The sequence below is a fragment of the Girardinichthys multiradiatus genome, chromosome 19, assembly GCF_021462225.1.
Source record: "Girardinichthys multiradiatus isolate DD_20200921_A chromosome 19, DD_fGirMul_XY1, whole genome shotgun sequence".
Taxonomy (NCBI): domain Eukaryota; kingdom Metazoa; phylum Chordata; class Actinopteri; order Cyprinodontiformes; family Goodeidae; genus Girardinichthys; species Girardinichthys multiradiatus.
In genome coordinates this window covers 21,416,629-21,438,862 of record NC_061811.1, presented here as the reverse complement: position 1 = coordinate 21,438,862, position 22,234 = coordinate 21,416,629, and the positions used below count along the sequence as shown (strand labels likewise).

At 37.3% G+C, this 22,234-nt stretch overlaps 1 long non-coding RNA gene across 1 annotated transcript; it reads left to right on the top strand.

The window, feature by feature from the left end:
- The first annotated feature begins 12,961 nt into the window (after positions 1-12,961).
- LOC124856026 lies at positions 12,962-21,737 on the top strand. Its single transcript, XR_007035220.1, has 3 exons — positions 12,962-13,055; positions 13,476-13,539; positions 21,539-21,737. It is a non-coding gene; the product is annotated as an uncharacterized LOC124856026 (long non-coding RNA).
- Positions 21,738-22,234: the final 497 nt, after the last annotated feature.

The following is a 22,234-nucleotide window of genomic DNA, read 5'->3' as shown; positions in this document are numbered from 1 at the left end:
GTGGTTTTGGCACTGTGAGCAGGTGCCAGGTCGTGCTGAAAAATGAAATCTTCATCTCCATAAAGCTTTTCAGCAGATGGAAGCATGAAGTGCTCCAAAATCTCCTGATAGCTAGCTGCATTGACCCTGCCCTTGATAAAACACAGTGGACCAACACCAGCAGCTGACACGGCACCCCAGACCATCACTGACTGTGGGTACTTGACACTGGACTTCTGGCATTTTGGCATTTCCTTCTCCCCAGTCTTCCTCCAGACTCTGGCACCTTGATTTCCGAATGACATGCAGAATTTGCTTTCATCCGAAAAAAGTACTTTGGACCACTGAGCAACTGTCCAGTGCTGCTTCTCTGTAGCCCAGGTCTGGGGAATGCGGCACCTGTAGCCCATTTCCTGCACACGCCTGTGCACGGTGGCTCTGGATGTTTCTACTCCAGACTCAGTCCACTGCTTCCGCAGGTCCCCCAAGGTCTGGAATCAGCCCTTCTCCAAAATCTTCCTCAGGGTCCGGTCACCTCTTCTCGTTGTGCAGCGTTTTCTGCCACACTTTTTCCTTCCCACAGACTTCCCACTGAGGTGCCTTGATACAGCACTCTGGGAACAGCCTATTCGTTCAGAAATTTCTTTCTGTGTCTTACCCTCTTGCTTGAGGGTGTCAATAGTGGCCTTCTGGACAGCAGTCAGGTTGGCAGTCTTACCCATGATTGGGGTTTTGAGTGATGAACCAGGTTGGGAGTTTTAAAGGCCTCAGGAATCTTTTGCAGGTGTTTAGAGTTAACTCGTTGATTCAGATGATTAGGTTCATAGCTCGTTTAGAGACCCTTTTAATGATATGCTAATTTTGTGAGATAGGAATTTTGGGTTTTCATGAGCTGTATGCCAAAATCATCCGTATTAAGACAATAAAAGACCTGAAATATTTCAGTTAGTGTGCAATGAATCTAAAATATATGAATGTTAAATTTTCATTATGACATTATGGAAAATAATGAATTTTATCACAATATGCTAATATTTTGAGAAGGACCTGTAGAAGTTTATGTGCTCATTTACTCGACTGTTTAGGAGGATTATTCCTGTGCAATTGAGCCGGTACCATTTTATTAATTTGCTGTTATTTATTGTTCGGAGAATATCTCTCCGTTCTCTTTCTTTCCACCATCTTCTCTGCATAAGCTCACTAAAACTCCTAACAACTCTTAACATTTCCTCACATTAGGAGCTCTCTTAAGGCCTATGATGCTACATGAATAACTTTTATCTTACTGAGTGAAAATTCTAATAAAAATCTTAGAATTTGCTATAGTTACATTCAACAGGCTGCGTGCTTGCATGTTTATCCTCGGGGAACACCCCACAATGTAGGAAATTGGGGCAAGACAATTTAATATGATGAATATCTCCAATTTGAGGTCAAAGTGGTCAAAGAGCCATCACAATAATAAGGGCATGTTGGGAAGGGAAGATTGGAGCAAAAATCTGCATAAAAATCCTGCCGTGTGAACGCCTGGTTCACACGGGCCCTGATCTGAGTTGCAACTACAATGCATTTGACTCAGATGTGATGTAGTCAGATCCATTTTTCAATTTCTGAGACAAACCCTCAGCTTCCAGGACCATCTGGATTTATTCAGATTTATCCAATTTGATACCACTCCATGGCTTCCCTCTCTCTCCTGTACTTATCCAGAGTGCTTGGTTTTGCTGTGCCTTTTCTGTTTCCCTTCTTTTACTAAGTCTGACAAAAGCCATAGACTGAAAAGCAGGTCCTCCATTGTTGTTATAGCTACAAATCACATCACATTACTTTTCGGACTGTGGGGAATGCCATGCTATTGACAATCCCACCCACATTGAGATGGTACTCAATTGTAATGGAAAATAAATCAAACCCTTTAGGGTAGAACTAACCTGAGATGAACCGTGCTTAGTAGGTACCAATGGAAAAGAGACATAAGGGATCTACTGCCGGCAAGATATTACCTCCTAAAACTTTTTTAAAGAGTTTTCTTTATTTTCATGACTATGAATATTGTAGCTTCACACTGAAGGCATCAAAACTATAAATTAACACATGTGGAATTATATACTGAACAAAAAAGTGTGAAAAAACTGAAAATATGTCTTATATTCTAGGTTCTTCAATGTAGTGTGCTTTTGATTACTACTATGCACACTCTTGGCATTCTGTTGATGAGATTCAAGAAGTAGTCACCTGAAATGGTTTTCCAACAGTCTTGAAGGAGTTCCCAGAGATGCTTAGCACTTGTTGGCCCTTTTGCCTTCACTCTGCAGTCCAGCTAACTCCAAGCCATCTCAATTGGGATCAGGTCCGGTGACTGTGGAGGCCAGGTCATCTGTTGCAGCACCCCATCACTCTCCTTCTTGGTCAAATAGCCCTTACACAGCCTGGAGGTGTGTTTGGGGTCATTGTCCTGTTGAAAAATAAATGATGGTCCAACTAAACGCAAACCGGATGGAATAGCATGTCGTTGCAAGATGCTGTGGTAGCCATGCTGTTTAGTATGCCTTAAATTTTGAATAAATCCCCAACAGTGTCACCAGCAAAGCACCCCCACAACATCACACCTCCTCCTCCATGCTTCACGGTGGGAACCAGGCATGTAGAGTCCATCTGTTCACCACTTCTGCACCGCACAAAGACACGGTGGATGGAACCAAAGATCTCAAACTTGGACTCATCAGACCAAAGCCCAGATTTCCACTGGTCTAATGTCCATTCCTTGTGTTCTTTAGCCCAAACAAGTCTCTTCTGCTTGCAGAGGTGAATTTTGGTCTTCGTTTCCTGGGGCGGTCCTCGTGAGCCAGTTTCTTTGTAGCGCTTGATGGTTTTTGCGACTGCGATTGGGGACACTTTCAAAGTTTTCCCAATTGTTCAGACTGACTGACCCTCATTTCTTAAAGTAATGATGGCCACTCGTTTTTCTTTACTTAGCTGCTTTTTTCTTGCCATAATACAAATTCTAACAGTCTATTCAGTAGGACTATCAGCTGTGTACTGTATCCACCTCCTGCACAACACAACTGATGGTCCCAACCCCATTTATAAGGCTTGAAATCCCACTTATTAAACCTGACAGGGCACACCTGTGAAGTGAAAACCATTTCAGGTTGAAGCTCATCAACAGAATAACAAGAGTGTGTGGAGCAGTAATCAAAGCAAAAGGTGGCTACTTTAAAGAACCTAGAATATAAGACATATTTTCAGTTGTTTTACACTTTTTTGTTCAGTATATAATTCCACATGTGTTAATTCATAGTTTAATTCCTAGTTTTGTTGCTTTCAGTGTGAAGCTACAATATTCATAGTCATGAAAATAAAGACAGCTCTTTGAATGAGAAGGTGTGTCCAAACCTTTGGTCTGTACTGTATATATATATATATATATATATATAACAAATGGCCAAATGATTTCTCTCTGAAAGTAGTGCTGTCTGGTATTAAAAATATATCATTTGTGTTGATGTGATAAGAAATAACAGTTGTGTCTCAATCTAATCTTTGTTGTGGAAGCTTTTTTACACAAAATGGTTTGAAAAAACTGTTTTCCCTTAATGTAAACGTCTGGATGCAGCATCTTCTCAACATTAAAGGAAAAATGGTTTCAAACATGTCTGTATTCAGCTCCTGGGCTTACAGCATGGATCATGAAATATCAGCTTTACCACTGATAAGACCCAGAAGCTGACTTTCCAATCAAATCCTAACCTGCTCAACAACTCCCTTGCTAGAGCAGAAATTCACATTTCACTAAAACCTCAGGCTAGATTCTGATAACGGTGGACTCATTGGAAAAGGGAAAATACTTTGTGATTTCATCTATTATAGCGAACACGGTGATGTATCGTTTCCGTCTAATTATGTTAAGCACAACTGCATCTCAGTTCTTTTACTTTCTGTAATCATGTCCCACGAGATGGCTCTAAACATCACTTGTTTGTCTCATGCCTTTCGGTCTCCAAGGCCATGGGATGCACGAATGAAATCTGGCTGAAGATGAATCATTATGTTCCGTTCATTAGTTCCTTAATTGTTTTCCAATCATCGCCACAGTGTTATTTTACAACACTCAAGGCAATTGTGGCAGGAAATTAACAAGATGGTGACTCAAGAAATAGTGCTCTTCCTTCATGAAACAAGAGCTGAGGTGTCTAGATGTGTTGATTAAATGGTTTCATTCTGTTTTAATGAAAGAAGAAATTATGTTTTAGTTTCTTCCTCTGCAATATTTGAGTGTTACTAATAGGCCTGAGTGAGAACACCTGAGGAGAACGATGCAATGGATGCAGAATTAAGAAATTACTCCTAATCAGAATATGCTTTGTGAAGAAAACTAACCAAGAAACACATCACAGTAGTGATTTGCCCAAAATATTCACTTGATGTGACATTACTGTCCCTAAAAATAAAGAAACATTTGGAACATTTTTGTCGTTTCCAAAAATGAGTGAGAAAAAATGTAAACTTCAGAGACACAAAATTTGAGTTTCTACTTTACTGAATGGAAACCCCCAGTCGGTCATGGCAAATGGCCGCTCACACTGAGTCTGCTTCTGCTAAAAGTTTCTTCCTGTTAAAGGGGAGTTTTCTTTTCCATTGTTGCTACACGCATGCTCAGTATGAGGAATTGCTGCAAAGTCAACAACATAATGCAAGCGACTGTCCACTGTCGCTACCTGCTCATCCAGGAGGAATGAATGCCACAAGTTCCTGACTTGATCCAATATGCTCGGTTTCCTTTGATTGAAAACTATTTAACCTTTTAACATTTTGAGTGTTTGTATTTGACTTGGAATCTGCATGAATTGATTGAATTGACTTTGTAAAGTGCCTTGAGATGACTTGATTGTTTTTTGATAGAGTTTGGGGGGATTTGTTAAGTCCCAGGATACAACAGTCTGCTCTTTTTATTGTCATTTGTAATGCCAAAATGTGGAATTACGTCAACAAAAAATATGTACAGTACTGTGCAGTTGATCCCTTACATCTAATGGTCACTTGCTTTCAGCTGTACCAAGCTCCAGGCTTGTTTACAGAGGAGATTGAGTTGTAGCCCCTAAACTGTGGAGTACCTTCTCCATTTTGCATTTTCATTTTTTTTTAAACTTAATCAGATCTATCAATCATCATCATCAAAAAAGGCTCCTGATTGACTATCCAGGGTTAAGATTATTATATATTTTTAGTTTAAGGTTAACATTAAAAAAACCTTGTCAACATGAGTTGATTTTTTTTGGTACTCTCATGTGAATACAATACTTTTCACCATATTGTCGAACTTCAATGCCTTCTTACAATATATAATAATCATTATAACGGTTTCTGACAACATGTTTCAGCCCACTGTTGTTTTCAAGCTAAACCTGGTTAAATAAACATTTTCTAAAGATAAAGGAGCCAGTAGTTAACAACGTAAGAAAAATGTTTTAATTTAAATTGCCAAAACATAAAGGAGCAAAAAGTGGATTATTCTTTTCAAGAAAGTAATTTTAAAAGTGTTTACGGTGTTTATGGAGACAGCTATGTTATAAAACAATATACTGTGATGACCCCACCACAAGGGGGTCTAGTTTTGTTGTTTTTCAGGTTGGAAGTTGTCATTAGTGGCATGAGATGCACTTAGGCCTGGTGTGCTCCTGCCCTATAAAGGCTGCTCCTGCTTGCTTCTCAGTGTGGTTTCTCTGTTCAGTGGAGAATTCACCCTGACCACTTCTGATGTTTGCCTTTGTTATGTCTGGGTTTTTGCACCATGTACATTTCCACACATCCAAGCAGTTTAACATTACTGACAACTGATCAAACCCATTACATTTTTGGTTTAGTTAAAATAATTATTTTTTTAAAATACTACCACCTCATGTTGTCTCCCTCTGGTTGCTACAGTCATTGAGCCAAGCTGTAGCAATACGAAGTTCTGAGCATCTCAGAGCTCTGTTCAATTCATCATCTAAAAATGGAAAGAGTACAGAGCAACTGCAGACCAACAAAGACATGGTGGTCCACCTAAATTGAGAAACAGGCAGGGAAAGTATTGATCAGAGGAACTGCTGAGATCTATACCTCAGATGAGAGCAGGGACGTGCACAGATAGACACTAGGTGGTGCTAGAGCCCCTGCCCTTTTATCCTATGGACAAAACAGTGCCCTCCTGAAATCTTTCTTTTTTTTACAATGTATTGTGTTGGGGCCCAAGGTAACATTTCTAAATGTAAAGACTTATAATACCACTGCCCCACGTTTTTGAAACTACCACCCCGCCTCACCCACACACATACATGCCCCGCCTCGTGTGTCTCTCAACGGGGACGGGCTGCGTGCAGAGCGGAGAGGTGGACCCACGCTGGTGCAGCTTACCTCTTCTCTCCTCCGCCGTCAGATAGAGCCCTGCCCTGCCAACAGGCCAGCTAACAATCCAGGTAACAAGCAAAACGAATATACTTGCTTCCTAAACTTCAGATGAAAAAGTTAAAACTTCACTTGCCTCCATTTTATCTAAACAGAACAGACCAATCAATGGCATACATTTACCGGCTATGTCTTCTATGGCCGCCATCAGGCGCCAAGAGAATGTTTACGATATAATTCTTAGATTAAATTAGAAGAAATAAGTACATTCAAATCTCAAAGGTGTATGTATTACATTTGTTATAATGGTACCTGATGACTTTTGTTTAACTCATGTTTTTTTTAATTGCAAATACAGCCAAATGAGCTGGTTAACATTACAATTCATACACTACTAAAATACCTTTAATAAAGTTCAGTAAATGTGGGGCATGTAGGCTAGGTTATATTTTCTACTTCTGTGTGTGTAAAAATTATGATGTGATCAGAGTATTTTAATTTCTAAATATCAGTTTTCAGGACTTGTAATCTCATTCATTTTAATTCTCTAAGAATAATTTCTGTCATATATCACAGTGGCTACATGCAGAAGTATAGATGATTCTTTTGATCATTCTCAGTCTTCATTTTGACTATAAAGATTTTCTGGGTATAGTTGTTTTACACTGTAGAATGGTCACTGGTTACTCAATTTCTGAAGATAATTCATTTAGTGTGACCTACCTGGTAAATCTGGCAGTGTAACCTGCTTTGTTACAACATAAGGTTATTTGGTGCAGAAGATATTTTATGATAAAAGTACAGAATGATATAGTCAAGACAAACACATGCTCAGTGTGTAAAAAGAAAAAAAAAAGAAAGATAATGTAAGTTTCAAATTTGACTCAGAAAGTTCAGGTTAAAGGCTGGTTGTGAGTCAGTAATCTAAATTTTAATCAATCTATGATTATTTTGTTGCCTTATTAATCTTAAGAATTTTGTAAAATGCATTCTTGTTTTGACCCTGCCTCTCGCCCATAGACTGCTGGAGATAGGCACCAGCTCCCCTGTGACCCACTATGGAATAAGCGGTAGAAAATGACTGACTGACTGACTGACTGGCATTCTTGTTTTGAGTTTTTGTTTCCTGTGTGGTCATTTCCCTAGATCCCACAGGACAGACTGTTGCGTGGGTGCTTAGTAATACATATAAATTATGTTCATGCTGTGCCTGTAATAAATCTCACACTACAAAGGCAGCCGACAGCTCCAGGTGCCGCACAAGGTGCCCTTTTTTTCCACCTGAACACCTGCCCCCCAAAATGTCTGTGCACGCCACTGGGTGAGAGAATCTGTTGACAGGACAACTATTAGGCATGCATCCTACAAATCTGCCCTGTATGAAAAAGTGTCAAGAAAAAAGTCATTATTGAAAACAAAAGTCCTGTGTAAAATTTGCCATAAGCCATGAAAGCCACAAAGCAACAATGTGGAAAAGGTGTTGTTGTCAAATTAGTCCAAACTTTAACTTTATGGACTACATGTAAAGCACTAAGTGTGGCAAAAACAATCACAGAGCATTACTTTGAACACAACCCTTCTACTGTGAAACAAGGTGGTAGCAGCATTATGCTAAGGGGATGCCTTTCTTTAACCGAGACCAGAGAAACTGTTTATAGGAAATCCTACCCTCCAGGGCAATCACAAGAGAAAACCTGTCAGAGTTTGACTTTGAAGACTTCGAAATGTAGTCAAGGTTCATCTTTCTTGCCTTGCCTTCCAGCCAGAGGACACTAAACACACAGACAGAGCTACTATGGAAAGGTTTAGATCAAAGCATTATTATATATTAGAATGGCCAAGTCTAAGTCCAATACATTTAAGAATCTGTAGTAGAGAATCCCTAGGCATGTATGAGCCGTGTCAGACTGTTGCTATTTCTGATCATTTACTTTGATGGTAGGTGGAGCGACTGTTCAACTCCTCTAAAGATCTAGAAGAACAGAAATGAATTCAACTTGGCTGAACCAGTAATCAGGAAAAGAAGCACAGAGGCTAATTTTTAAGCTTAAAGATAACTCCTTAGGACATATTTCAGGTCACTCTTGCCTTGACTTGATAAGGCAAGAGTAACAAGTCAAGGAAAATTCTGCTTTAATGCAGTGCACGAGGAAAGGAACAAATTCCCATTAATCCTTTTTATTCTCCAGCCATGTCCCCGCTGTTTAATTTGTCCTAACTCTCTTCCTTCAACAGGCCCGGGCTTTCAGCTGTCTCTCTGCCGCTAAGAGCGGAAACGGGGAGAACCAAGTCGCACCAATCAAAGCATTTAATGTGCTTAAATCGACCAGTTGACCACTCGGGTTTTAGCGGCCCACTTCAAAGCCTCCAAAGTTCCCAGACTCTTCTCACTGACTCCAAAATACACACAACAACCACTGCTTTCAGTGGTTCATCAAGCAATATGAAAGTTCTAATGCCGCCTTGTGCCTTCAGCCGTTCTGGAAGTCATTTGTAGATGGAGCCAAGCTTTAAAAGAAGACAAAATGTACAGTGTACATTCAGTACCAATATGTTTTTCTCCGCTCTGAAATCTTTAAGTGTAATCTGAAAGTCAAACATTTAAGGCAGGTTTCTGGGAATCTTCATTCCCCCAGTTTGCATTTCAGAAACATCAGCAAACTTGAAATTTCCATATCAAATGCAATAATGAATACTTTTATATAGTGGAATTTTTACCTCCTAATTAAATATCATTCTTGTCTTATTTTGCATGAAACAAATGTATTTCCAAGTTTACATGTTGGGCTTTTTTGGATACCAACTACATTATTCAAGTTCATCCCTAAATCGAACCTTCAGTGCACAGAATTAAATCTACTCATGTTCATAGTTCATCACCTTAAACGTCCCAATTAGATCATAGTCCCAATGTGAAAATCTAATGTAAAACATTGTAAATGTTAAGGCCATGTCTAAACCTAACTTAGGATATCAATTTCATATTTTTGTGTGTGCATTGTGGTCTTTGTCATCTTATTTACATATTTTTGAGTCTTGTGTCCTTACTTGTTGATCAACTATATTTTAAAATTGTAGAGCAAAAAAAAAAATATCTAATTAAAATAAAATTCATCAAAAAATATACAATGACAATAAAAAGATGAGAACTTCATTGATTCTTACTGATGTCTTGCAATTTTTCTTGTAAGTCTTCCAACTGCTTAAGGCAGATGGTTGCACTTCATGAGCTTGGTTCTCCTGGAGGTCTGTTCTCCAGAAACATCTACACCACTTAGACAAATGTCTAACAATGAACTGCAATTAAAAGAGCTGCAACTTAACTCAAATTTGTCATCTTCCTGAATTATGACAAAAAAAACAAAAAACGAATCTAATTGATGCTGTACTTGGATGTTTATTTAACTGATTTTATTTCTCCACTTGATGTAATTTTTATAAACAACAAAAATCTGAACTCTTTGCCAAAAACAGGAAGCATGTTGGCCCAGAATCAGAACCTGCCATCTGCCCCAGAGCCATGTGTTAGCAGTATAGACAAATCACGCAACCTACTGCGACTCTCTGATCCAGACATAGGTGCAGCACAAATGTTCTCTCTGAATGATGGCTCGAGACAAGAAAGGGTGGGTGGAGAAAGATGAAGTCTCAGCTTAGTGAGAGCTTTGATGTGAGCCGAAGCGTCATGTCAGTTACAGCAGTCACATCTTCATGGTTGCGGTTGTTTTGTCTCCTTGGAGAGGTATCCTACAGAAGGCAGCTGCTGGAGATAAAATGTCTGTTTTGTAGATAAATTTGGCCTGAAGTCTCATTATAAATAAACTAGTCAAGCCCAATGAGGATAAACAACATGAATTTTGAAGTTGTTTCTCATGTGATGCTCTGGACAGGAGATGTCAAACGCTGGTCTTCAGGGGCCGGTGCCTTGAAAGTTTTAAATGTGTCCCTGTTCCAACACACCTGATTTAAATAAATGTGTCACTAATAGGCATCTGTTAAACTTAATGATATGCAAATGCACATACACTAAATTCCATCTGTCATTTTAAATCAGGAAAAGAAGGCTCACAGAGAAACTTAAAAAGTAAAACTTTAAAGGTATTTTTAGTCCAAAACAGAAGTAATGAATAAGTTGGAGGATTAAAACTTGATATTAGGAAAGGTGGGGCACAAAAGTGGTCAACAGGGAGTTCAAGATCTTTTAGTACAAAGCAGTATTGGGCCCAGCCATGTATGGAGAACAACCACTGAAACTTACAAACAAAAGAGAACTCTGTATCCCAGAATGCACAGCTTCAACTCATTTTCAGGATAGCCCCAGGAAGGAGAGGTCACAGCTTGAATCCCCATGACATCATAGTACTAAACTCTGGTGAATCCCCCTTTCAATACCTTTACCCGCAACCATCAACTGGTTGCATAGAGAAGACACACACGTGAACACACGTGAATGTCCTGATCTCACCAGTCTAGTAAAGGGCTACATCCAGTTTCAAAGTTGAGTATGATCTGATGTTTGCGTATCCGAGCCAGGGATACACAAGGATGAGAAGGTGTCACTAATCGAAGCAGTTTTCCGCACTGCCTGACAAAGACGGCATTGAAACCGTTGCTCTGCCCCCCTGAAACGTACAGCAGAAGCTTGCCCCAGCTGGAAGACCAAGAGCAGCCTCCTTTGTTCGAAGCTATAACAGATTCTCATCACCCCCTTGGACCTCTTGTACTCTTGCTCACCAGAAAGGTTCACGTAAGAGGTGGTGTCTGGGCAGAAAAAATTAATTTAGGATAAAACTTTGTAAAAATTGTTTCTTTCATTGTGTTTTACAAAATTATCTGTTACCTACTAGGCTAAACGTTAAAATGGCAAAATGCTAATGCCACATGGTAGCCATTATAAGCTCCTCCGTGTTCACAACACAGCTCGTTTGTTCATTCTGTGATTATTCCTGTAATTCACCAGTGGTTCTTATATGGACATTTATATTTGTATCAATTATATTTAAAGTAAATGTGAAACTCAGAAAGTTGCTAAATAAGCTATATCTTTTGTGTTAGCTTAACCGCTAGTCATGGATTTGACATCATCACGGCAGCCTTTAGGGCGGTCAAGTTTAATATCTGTTTGTCCGCGTTCTTGTGAGTGTCAAATTCATTCAAAATTTCACCATGTCCTGTGATTGCTGGTTAACAATTATTAACAATCAATTGTCCAAAAGATTATAGGTCCTGACAATCTAAAAAATTTCACTTATTCTCTTTTGAACTCGTTGTTGGTAAACCACAATAAGGGCCTAGGTGTGACCTTAGATTGCAACCTCAATTTTCAAAAACACATCCATAATTTATCACGGTCAACAGTCCAAAATCAAATTTCTCCTATCTCAATCTGTCTTAGAAAACCTGAGTCATGCCTTTATTTCTAGTGGATTAGAACTGTACTTATTGCTGGAACTAATAAACAGTCCCTAAGTAAACTTCAGCTGATCCAAAATGCTGCAGCTAAAACAAAAACTAAAATCAAATCTCTTCACTGGCTACCAGTTCAACAGAGAATTGATTTTAAAATACTTATAATTGTTTTTAAAGGGCTGAATGGTAGCACTGTTGCTTTGCAGCAAGAAGATCCTGGGTTCGACTCCTGGCCGGGTCTTTCTGTATGGAGTTTGCATGTTCTCCCATGCATGCGTGGGTTCTCTTCGGGTGCTCTGGCTTCTTCCCACAGTCCAAAAACATGACTGTTAGGTCAAATGGTTTCTACATCAGCCTTAGGTGTGAATGAGTGTGTGCGTGGTTGTTTGTCCTGTGTGTGTCTATGTTGCCCTGCGAAAAACTGCCGACCTGTCCAGGGTGTACCCCGCCTCTCGCCCGTAGACTGCTGGAGATAGGCACCAGCTTCCCCACAACTCAATATGGTAGAAGCAGCAGAAAATGACAGACTGTTCTTAAAGCTTTAAATGTTCAGGCCCCTTCTTATATTTCTGAGATGCTCACTGAGTATATCCCAGACAGGCCATTAAGGTCTTCTTGTATGCAGGTCACACACTCTAATATTTCATTGGACCGCCTTTAGCTTTGATTACGGCACGCATTTGCTGTGACATTGTTTCGATAAGCTTCTGCAATGTCACAAGATTTATTTCCACCCAGTGTTGCAATATTTTTTCACCAAGATCTTGCATGGTAGAGTCTGACTGCTGTGCAAAGCCTTCTCCAGCGCCTCCCAAAGATTCTCAATGGGGTCAAAGTCTGGACTCTGTGGTGGCCAATCCATGTGTGAGAATGATGTCTCATGCTCCCTGAACCACTCTTTCACAATTCGAGCCCAATGAATCCTGGCGTTGTCATCTTGGAATATGCCCATGCCATCAGGGGAAACAAAATCCATTGATGGAATAACCTGGTCATTCAGTATATTCAGGTAGTCAGCTGACCTCATTCTTTGAACACATACTGTTGCTGAACCCAGACCTGACCAACTGCAGCAACCCCAGATCATAGCACTGCTCCCACAGGCTTGTACAGTAGGCACCAGCCCCAAAGAAAGATAGAGTTACAACACTCCCATTGACTTCTATAGAAAGAATGGAATGCGGAAGTCACGTGGTTCATGGAGCTGCTAATAGTTCCAAACACCAGCAGCTCCAGCACTGGACATAGTCATTCTCGGTGTTTTGGAAGGATTTTTTACGGTAAGTTGATGAAAATACAACATTATTTTGCTATTGTGAAGCTTTGACTGTTCTGTATTGCAGTTTAGCAATTATATTTTATATCGCCAGGTTTAGTTAATTAAGCATGTTAACTCGCTTGTTGTATTTTAACTGCAGCTAGTTCATTGCAAGCATGGCGGGTTTAGACTGGTCTATCTCATTGTGTCTGATTCAGCATTTTAAAATGTCCATTACAGCTTACATTCTTAACATTGATCATTTTCAAATTTTTATTGTAATTCCAGCTACTGAACTAGCACATCTTGAAAAATACTGTGATATTGACATGGTTAATTTAATTAAAGTTATAGAGTGTTTGTCAACGACGGCCACATAATTGGGGACATTATCATTAAACGTGATTGTGAAGATGAGTAATGTTTTATTATTATTTTCCAGGTAAACCACACGAGAATGGCTTAAGTGAACTGCTGGACCATGTTGCATACAAAGCACCACAAAGGTAACAAGATCTCATTTTTCTGTCCTTAAAAATAATAAGAGCTGAATCAAGATGTTTGAACAAAATTATTTTAAGACCTTCACAAAGTTGGTATTTACAGCAGGACTGTTACTTAACGTTTGTTTTATATTATTAGTTTTGCATTTGCTAGTCATGGATGAAATTGAAGTAGATATTAGAATCTATCTCAAGACAGAACAAGAAATTAAGAATTATTACTGGAACATATCAGCATCAATACACAGAACAGTAACAAAAAATACTTTTAAACAATCAAATATATGGAATGAACCTTGAATATATGGAATGAACCTTGAATATATGGAATGAAAGTCTGAATATATGGAATGAACCTTGAATATATGGAATGAAAGTCTGAATATATGGAATGAAAGTCTGAATACATGGAATGAAAGTTTGAATATATTGAATGAATGTCTGAATATATGGAATGAACCTTGAATATATGGAATGAAAGTCTGAATATATGGAATGAACCTTGAATATATGGAATGAAAGTCTGAATATATGGAATGAACTTTGAATATATGGAATGAAAGTCTGAATATATGGAATGAAAGTCTGAATATATGGAATGAACCTTAAATATATGGAATGAAAGTCTAAATATATGGAATGAACCTTGAATATATGGAATGAAAGTCTGAATATATGGATTGAACTTTGAATATATGGAATGAAAGTCTGAATATATGGAATGAAAGTCTGAATATATTGAATGAAAGTCTGAATATATGGAATGAACCTTGAATATATGGAATGAAAGTCTGAATACATGGAATGAAAGTTTGAATATATTGAATGAATGTCTGAATATATGGAATGAACCTTGAATATATGGAATGAAAGTCTGAATATATGGAATGAACCTTGAATATATGGAATGAACCTTGAATATATGGAATGAAAGTCTGAATATATGGAATGAACTTTGAATATATGGAATGAAAGTCTGAATATATGGAATGAAAGTCTGAATATATGGAATGAACCTTAAATATATGGAATGAAAGTCTAAATATATGGAATGAACCTTGAATATATGGAATGAAAGTCTGAATATATGGATTGAACTTTGAATATATGGAATGAAAGTCTGAATATATGGAATGAAAGTCTGAATATATTGAATGAAAGTCTGAATATATGGAATGAACCTTGAATATATGGAATGAAAGTCTGAATATATGGAATGAAAGTCTGAATATATGGAATGAAAGTCTGAATATATGGAATGAACTTTGAATATATGGAATGAAAGTCTGAATATATGGAATGAACTTTGAATATATGGAATGAAAGTCTGAATATATGGAATTAACTTTGAATATATGGAATGAAAGTCTGAATATATGGAATGAACCTTGAATATATGGAATGAAAGTCTGAATATATGGAATGAACCTTGAATATATGGAATGAAAGTCTGAATATATGGAATGAAAGTCTGAATTTATGGAATGAAAGTCTGAATATATGGAATGAACTTTGAATATATGGAATGAAAGTCTGAATATATGGAATGAACTTTGAATATATGGAATGAAAGTCTGAATATATGGAATGAAAGTCTGAATATATGGAATGAACTTTGAATATATCTTTTATTGTCTTAATACGGATGATTTTGGCATACAGCTCATGAAAACCCAAAATTCCTATCTCACAAAATTAGCATATCATTAAAAGGGTCTCTAAACGAGCTATGAACCTAATCATCTGAATCAACGAGTTAACTCTAAACACCTGCAAAAGATTCCTGAGGCCTTTAAAACTCCCAGCCTGGTTCATCACTCAAAACCCCAATCATGGGTAAGACTGCCGACCTGACTGCTGTCCAGAAGGCCACTATTGACACCCTCAAGCAAGAGGGTAAGACACAGAAATAAATTTCTGAACGAATAGGCTGTTCCCAGAGTGCTGTATCAAGGCACCTCAGTGGGAAGTCTGTGGGAAGGAAAAAGTGTGACAGAAAACGCTGCACAACGAGAAGAGGTGACCGGACCCTGAGGAAGATTGTGGAGAAGGACCGATTCCAGACCTTGGGGGACCTGCGGAAGCAGTGGACTGAGTCTGGAGTAGAAACATCCAGAGCCACCGTGCACAGGCGTGTGCAGGAAATGGGCTACAGGTGCCGCATTCCCCAGGTCAAGCCACTTTTGAACCAGAAACAGCGGCAGAAGCCCCTGACCTGGGCTACAGAGAAGCAGTACTGGACTGTTGCTCAGTGGTCCAAAGTACTTTTTTCGGATGAAAGCAAATTCTGCATGTCATTCGGAAATCAAGGTGCCAGAGTCTGGAGGAAGACTGGGGAGAAGGAAATGCCAAAATGCCAGAAGTCCAGTGTCAAGTACCCACAGTCAGTGATGGTCTGGGGTGCCGTGTCAGCTGCTGGTGTTGGTCCACTGTGTTTTATCAAGGGCAGGGTCAATGCAGCTAGCTATCAGGAGATTTTGGAGCACTTCATGCTTCCATCTGCTGAAAAGCTTTATGGAGATGAAGATTTCACTTTTCAGCACGACCTGGCACCTGCTCACAGTGCCAAAACCACTGGTAAATGGTTTACTGACCATGGTATCACTGTGCTCAATTGGCCTGCCAACTCTCCTGACCTGAACCCCATGGAGAATCTGTGGGATATTGTGAAGAGAACGTTGAGAGACTCAAAACCCAACACTCTGGATGAGCTAAAGGCCGCTATCGAAGCATCCTGGGCCTCCATAAGACCTCAGCAGTGCCACAGGCTGATTGCTTCCATGCCACGCCGCATTGAAGCAGTCATTTCTGCCAAAGGATTTCCGACCAAGTATTGAGTGCATAACTGTACATGATTATTTGAAGGTTGACGTTTTTTGTATTAAAAACACTTTTCTTTTATTGGTCGGATGAAATATGCTAATTTTGTGAGATAGGAATTTTGGGTTTTCATGAGCTGTATGCCAAAATCATCCGTATTAAGACAATAAAAGACCTGAAATATTTCAGTTAATGTGCAATGAATCTAAAATATATGAATGTTAAATTTTCATCATGACATTATGGAAAATAATGAACTTTATCACAATATGCTAATATTTTGAGAAGGACCTGTATATGGAATGAAAGTCTGAATATATTGAATGAATGTCTGAATATATGGAATGAATCTTGAATATATGGTATGAAATATCTGAATATATGGAATGAAAGTCTGAATATATGGAATGAATCTTGAATATATGGTATGAAAGTCTGAATATATGGAATAAAAGTGTGAATATAGGGAATGAAAGTCTGAATATATGGAATGAAAATCTGAATATATGGAATGAAAGTCTGAATATATGGAATGAAAGTCTGAATATATGGAATGAACCTTGAATATATGGAATGAAAGTCTGAATATATGGAATGAAAGTCTGAATATATGGAATTAACTTTGAATATATGGAATGAAAGTCTGAATATATGGAATGAACCTTGAATATATGGAATGAAAGTCTGAATATATGGAATGAACCTTGAATATATGGAATGAAAGTCTGAATATATGGAATGCACCTTGAATATATGGAATGAAAGTCTGAATATATGGAATGAAAGTCTGAATATATTGAATGAAAGTCTGAATATATGGAATGAACCTTGAATATATGGAATGAAAGTCTGAATATATGGAATGAACCTTGAATATATGGAATGAAAGTCTGAATATATGGAATGAAAGTCTGAATATATTGAATGAAAGTCTGAATATATGGAATGAACCTTGAATATATGGAATGAAAGTCTGAATATATGGAATGAACTTTGAATATATGGAATGAAAGTCTGAATATATGGAATGAAAGTCTGAATATATTGAATGAAAGTCTGAATATATGGAATGAACCTTGAATATATGGAATGAAAGTCTGAATATATGGAATGAACCTTGAATATATGGAATGAAAGTCTGAATATATGGAATGAAAGTCTGAATATATGGAATGAAAGTCTGAATATATTGAATGAATGTCTGAATATATGGAATGAATCTTGAATATATGGTATGAAATATCTGAATATATGGAATGAAAGTCTGAATATATGGAATGAATCTTGAATATATGGTATGAAAGTCTGAATATATGGAATAAAAGTGTGAATATAGGGAATGAAAGTCTGAATATATGGAATGAAAATCTGAATATATGGAATGAAAGTCTGAATATATGGAATGAACTTTGAATATATGGAATGAAAGTCTGAATATATGGAATGAAAGTCTGAATATATGGAATGAAAGTCTGAATATATTGAATGAAAGTCTGAATATATGGAATGAACCTTGAATATATGGAATGAAAGTCTGAATATATGGAATGAACCTTGAATATATGGAATGAAAGTCTGAATATATGGAATGCACCTTGAATATATGGAATGAACCTTGAATATATGGAATGAAAGTCTGAATATATGGAATGAAAGTCTGAATATATGGAATGAAAGTCTGAATATATTGAATGAATGTCTGAATATATGGAATGAACCTTGAATATATACCGAATGAAAGTCTGAATATATGGAATGAAAGTCTGAATATATGGAATGAAAGTCTGAATATATGGAATGAACTTTGAATATATGGAATGAAAGTCTGAATATATGGAATGAACTTTGAATATATGGAATGAAAGTCTGAATATATGGAATGAAAGTCTGAATATATTGAATGAAAGTCTGAATATATGGAATGAACCTTGAATATATGGAATGAAAGTCTGAATATATGGAATGAAAGTCTGAATATATTGAATGAAAGTCTGAATATATGGAATGAACCTTGAATATATGGTATGAAAGTCTGAATATATGGAATGAAAGTCTGAATATATGGAATGAATCTTGAATATATGGTATGAAAGTCTGAATATATGGAATGAACTTTGAATATATGGAATGAAAGTCTGAATATATGGAATGAACTTTGAATATATGGAATGAAAGTCTGAATATATGGAATGAAAGTCTGAATATATTGAATGAAAGTCTGAATATATGGAATGAACCTTGAATATATGGAATGAAAGTCTGAATATATGGAATGAAAGTCTGAATATATGGAATGAATCTTGAATATATGGAATGAAAGTCTGAATATATTGAATGAAAGTCTGAATATATGGAATGAACCTTGAATATATGGTATGAAAGTCTGAATATATGGAATGAAAGTCTGAATATATGGAATGAATCTTGAATATATGGTATGAAATATCTGAATATATGGAATGAAAGTCTGAATATATGGAATAAATCTTGAATATATAGTATGAAAGTCTGAATATTTGGAATACCAGTGTGAATATAGGGAATGAAAGTCTGAATACATGGAATGAAAGTCTGAATATATTGAATGAATGTCTGAATATATGGAATGAACCTTGAATATATGGAATGAAAGTCGTCTGTAGGTGTGTTTTCGCGTGCTTTTGACACTTCATCGGCAGTGGCTCAAGAACTGTTCCAATCCTAAGTACGCATCAAACGAAGTACTCTAAAAGAACCCATAGATATTCTTATTTCATCCATTTTATTGAGGATCCATCCTTCTGCGGACTTGGGCCAGCATCATATCCCACAATGCGTTGCACCACCAATAGTCGTAAACAGAGGAGGCGAGCGTGGACACTTAACATTTTCATACTTTTCTGTATTTGTTGCAGAAACGTTCGACGTGTTTTAAGCATAGAAGTATAACTAAAATTTTTATGTGACCAGTCAGTTCATCAACAATGGGCAACCTTTGAAACATGTTCTGGGGTTTTGGGAGCACCACAGCTTAGTTCACAAGCCGGTCAGCCTGCGAAGTTAAGCTAAACTAAGCGGAGTTGGAATGGGATCTCACCTCTAACCCCTGCCTTATCTCGGATAGGCACGCTGTCATTTCTTGCTACCTGATTTCTGTTTGTGGCTGCTGAAAGTGAGATAGTACACATTTTTAGGTATAAGGTGAATAACTGCAAGTACCAAATTATAAAATGTATGATTTTCTTCCTAATTTTTTTAATACTTTTACTCAGTTTACATATTTCATTTGTGTCACAATATCCTCCCAACATTTTTGGCATCTTCACCCTCATGTCTTGACATCGTCTTCTCCCCTTCTTCCTCATGTTCTTCATTTAATTATTTGCTGATGTTTTGACATTCAAGATATCAATTCCCTGTACTTGCTGACTGTATCTGTAATTCCAATAAAGTTTTTACTAAAAACATTTTTCCTACATTTGTGCTATATATGTGAAATGAGCTTACCAGATGGTAATAAAAGAAAAATTAGTGTGTTCATAAGTGTTTAGTAGTGCCAAGTGCAGTGTGCGGGATTGGGTTGGCATTACATTTTTGCTTTGTATTATGTTAGCCCTTGCAGCAAGAAGGTCCTGGGTTTGATTTCAGCCTGGGATCTTTCAACATGGAGTTTGTATGTTCTCCCCGTGCATGCGTGGGTGCTTTCCGGGTACTCCGGCTTCCTCCCACAGTCCAAACATATGACTGTTAGGTTAATTTGTCTCTCTAAATTCTCCTTAGGTGTGAGTGTGTGTGTGTGTGTGCATGGTTGTTTGTTTGTCCTGTCTGTCTCTGTGTTGCCCTGCGGTGGACTGGCGACCTGTCCAGGGTGTACCCTGCCTCTCACCCGATGACTGCTGGAGATAGGCACCAGTAGACCCCAAAAAGATAAACGGGATGGATGGATGGATGGATGAATGATGTTAACCACTTAAGATCAAAGGATTGAGGTCCAAACTCTGCTTGTGGACATCTTAAGACAGTTTAGAAAATTATTACATTTAATTATTTCTCCTGACAAGTTTGTCAATTGCTTTTATCCAGAACGAGTCTTCTGCAAACTCACTTATCTGATTGTAGAGACTGAATTTGATTATTTTGCTTTTGTCTACAAATGTTTACAAGGTAAAAAGATGAGAGATTCAAATTTGTAAATGTGGTCTATCCTCCTGAAAAAAAATCAAAAACAATTAAGAGTTCACACAAGGTGGGTTTACAGGAAGTCAAACTTAGAGATTTTTTTTTCTGTTATGTACAAGGAACGGTTAAAGTGTTTGATCACCACGGTATACAACATACATACATACGGTTTCTATGAATTTGGCCCAAAATTATTTTGGGGACATACAAAAAATTGATTTGAGTTGAGAGATTACAAAATGTGAAAATTAATTGAAAATATCAAAACGTTAAGGAGAAAAACCATATATTCTATATTCTGGTTGTTGCTGTTGCTGTTATTCGCCACAAAACTGAAATTTAACCGCCACTAACGAGTAACGGGTAACGGGAAATGACAGCTTGCTTATCCAACATACAATACGTGAGAGGGGAAACCCCACTCCAACTGTTTGGTTAGTTCAGCAGCCAAGGCGATCTGTGAACCAAGCTCTGCTGTTTCGAAAACCCCAGACTAAATTTCAAATTATGCTCAATGACAAACTGACTGGTCAGATAACATATTAAGGTCTATTTTCTTGCTTAACACATCTGGAAAATATTTAATTAACGACAACGTCATGATAGTATAAAAACTTGAAGTTTCTGCCCTTCCCTTCTCTGTTTAGGACCACAGACCACATTACCCATAATTCCTTGATGACTTTCATTCCATATATTCAGAGTTTTATTCCATATATTCATGATTCCTTCCATATATTCAGACTTTCATTCCATATATTCAAGGTTAATTCAATATATTCAGACTTTCATTCCACATATTCAGATTTTTGAATATAAATATAAATAATTTCCTGAACAGCATGCCATAATATATATATATATATATATATATATAGAGAGAGAGAGAGAGTTTTGAAGAAACACATTTACTTTTCTTCATATTTACTGGAAGGCATTTACTTTTTTTGCCTTCCAGTATAACCTTCCAGCTATGATAGTGATTGATTTTAAGGCCTCTAAACTATTTCTGTATTGTTTTCAGGGTCAGCAGATGTGGTGACTGACTTCAAAGGGAGCTGCTGCCAATGATGCCAAGGAGGATGAACCCTCATTCAGACTTCAGCACATTTCTACCTTGTCCAGATTTGATCAGATATTGGTGCAGATGTAATTAATAAACTGTATAAATGGTAGTGCAAGTACTTCTTTATTAAAGCTAGTTTTGCATTTTACATATCTTACAGTAAATTGTTTGGTGATTTATTTTTGCACAATTCACAGTTGTTTTGTCATCTAATACGATTTTAACTACAGTTTTAATTAAATGAAAATTTTAGTCAATGAATTACAATTTTACAACAGTTGTCAGACTACAGTCACAATCAACTCTGTTATAGATACAAGTACTCAGTTCGCATGACAGCAAAAAATAGAATAATTATGTCTTCTACAAAAATTAAGAATTCCTCCCAGGTCTTCAGTCATATTTTCATACAGCTACTTATTTTCCTCATTAGTTTAAAAATTATTTAATTTTTAAATAAAATAATTTAAAAATTAAATTCTGCTCATTTTCCATCTGTACTATTTGGATAATTTTTTGAAATACATAGGCAATAGATCTTTCCATATAGTATAGGATGTAGATCTGAAGGTAAGTTTGATCAGAGCTCTTAACTGCTGGCACAGACTACAGTTATAGCATTCCCATGCTAGCATGCGGAGGAGATCAGAAAGA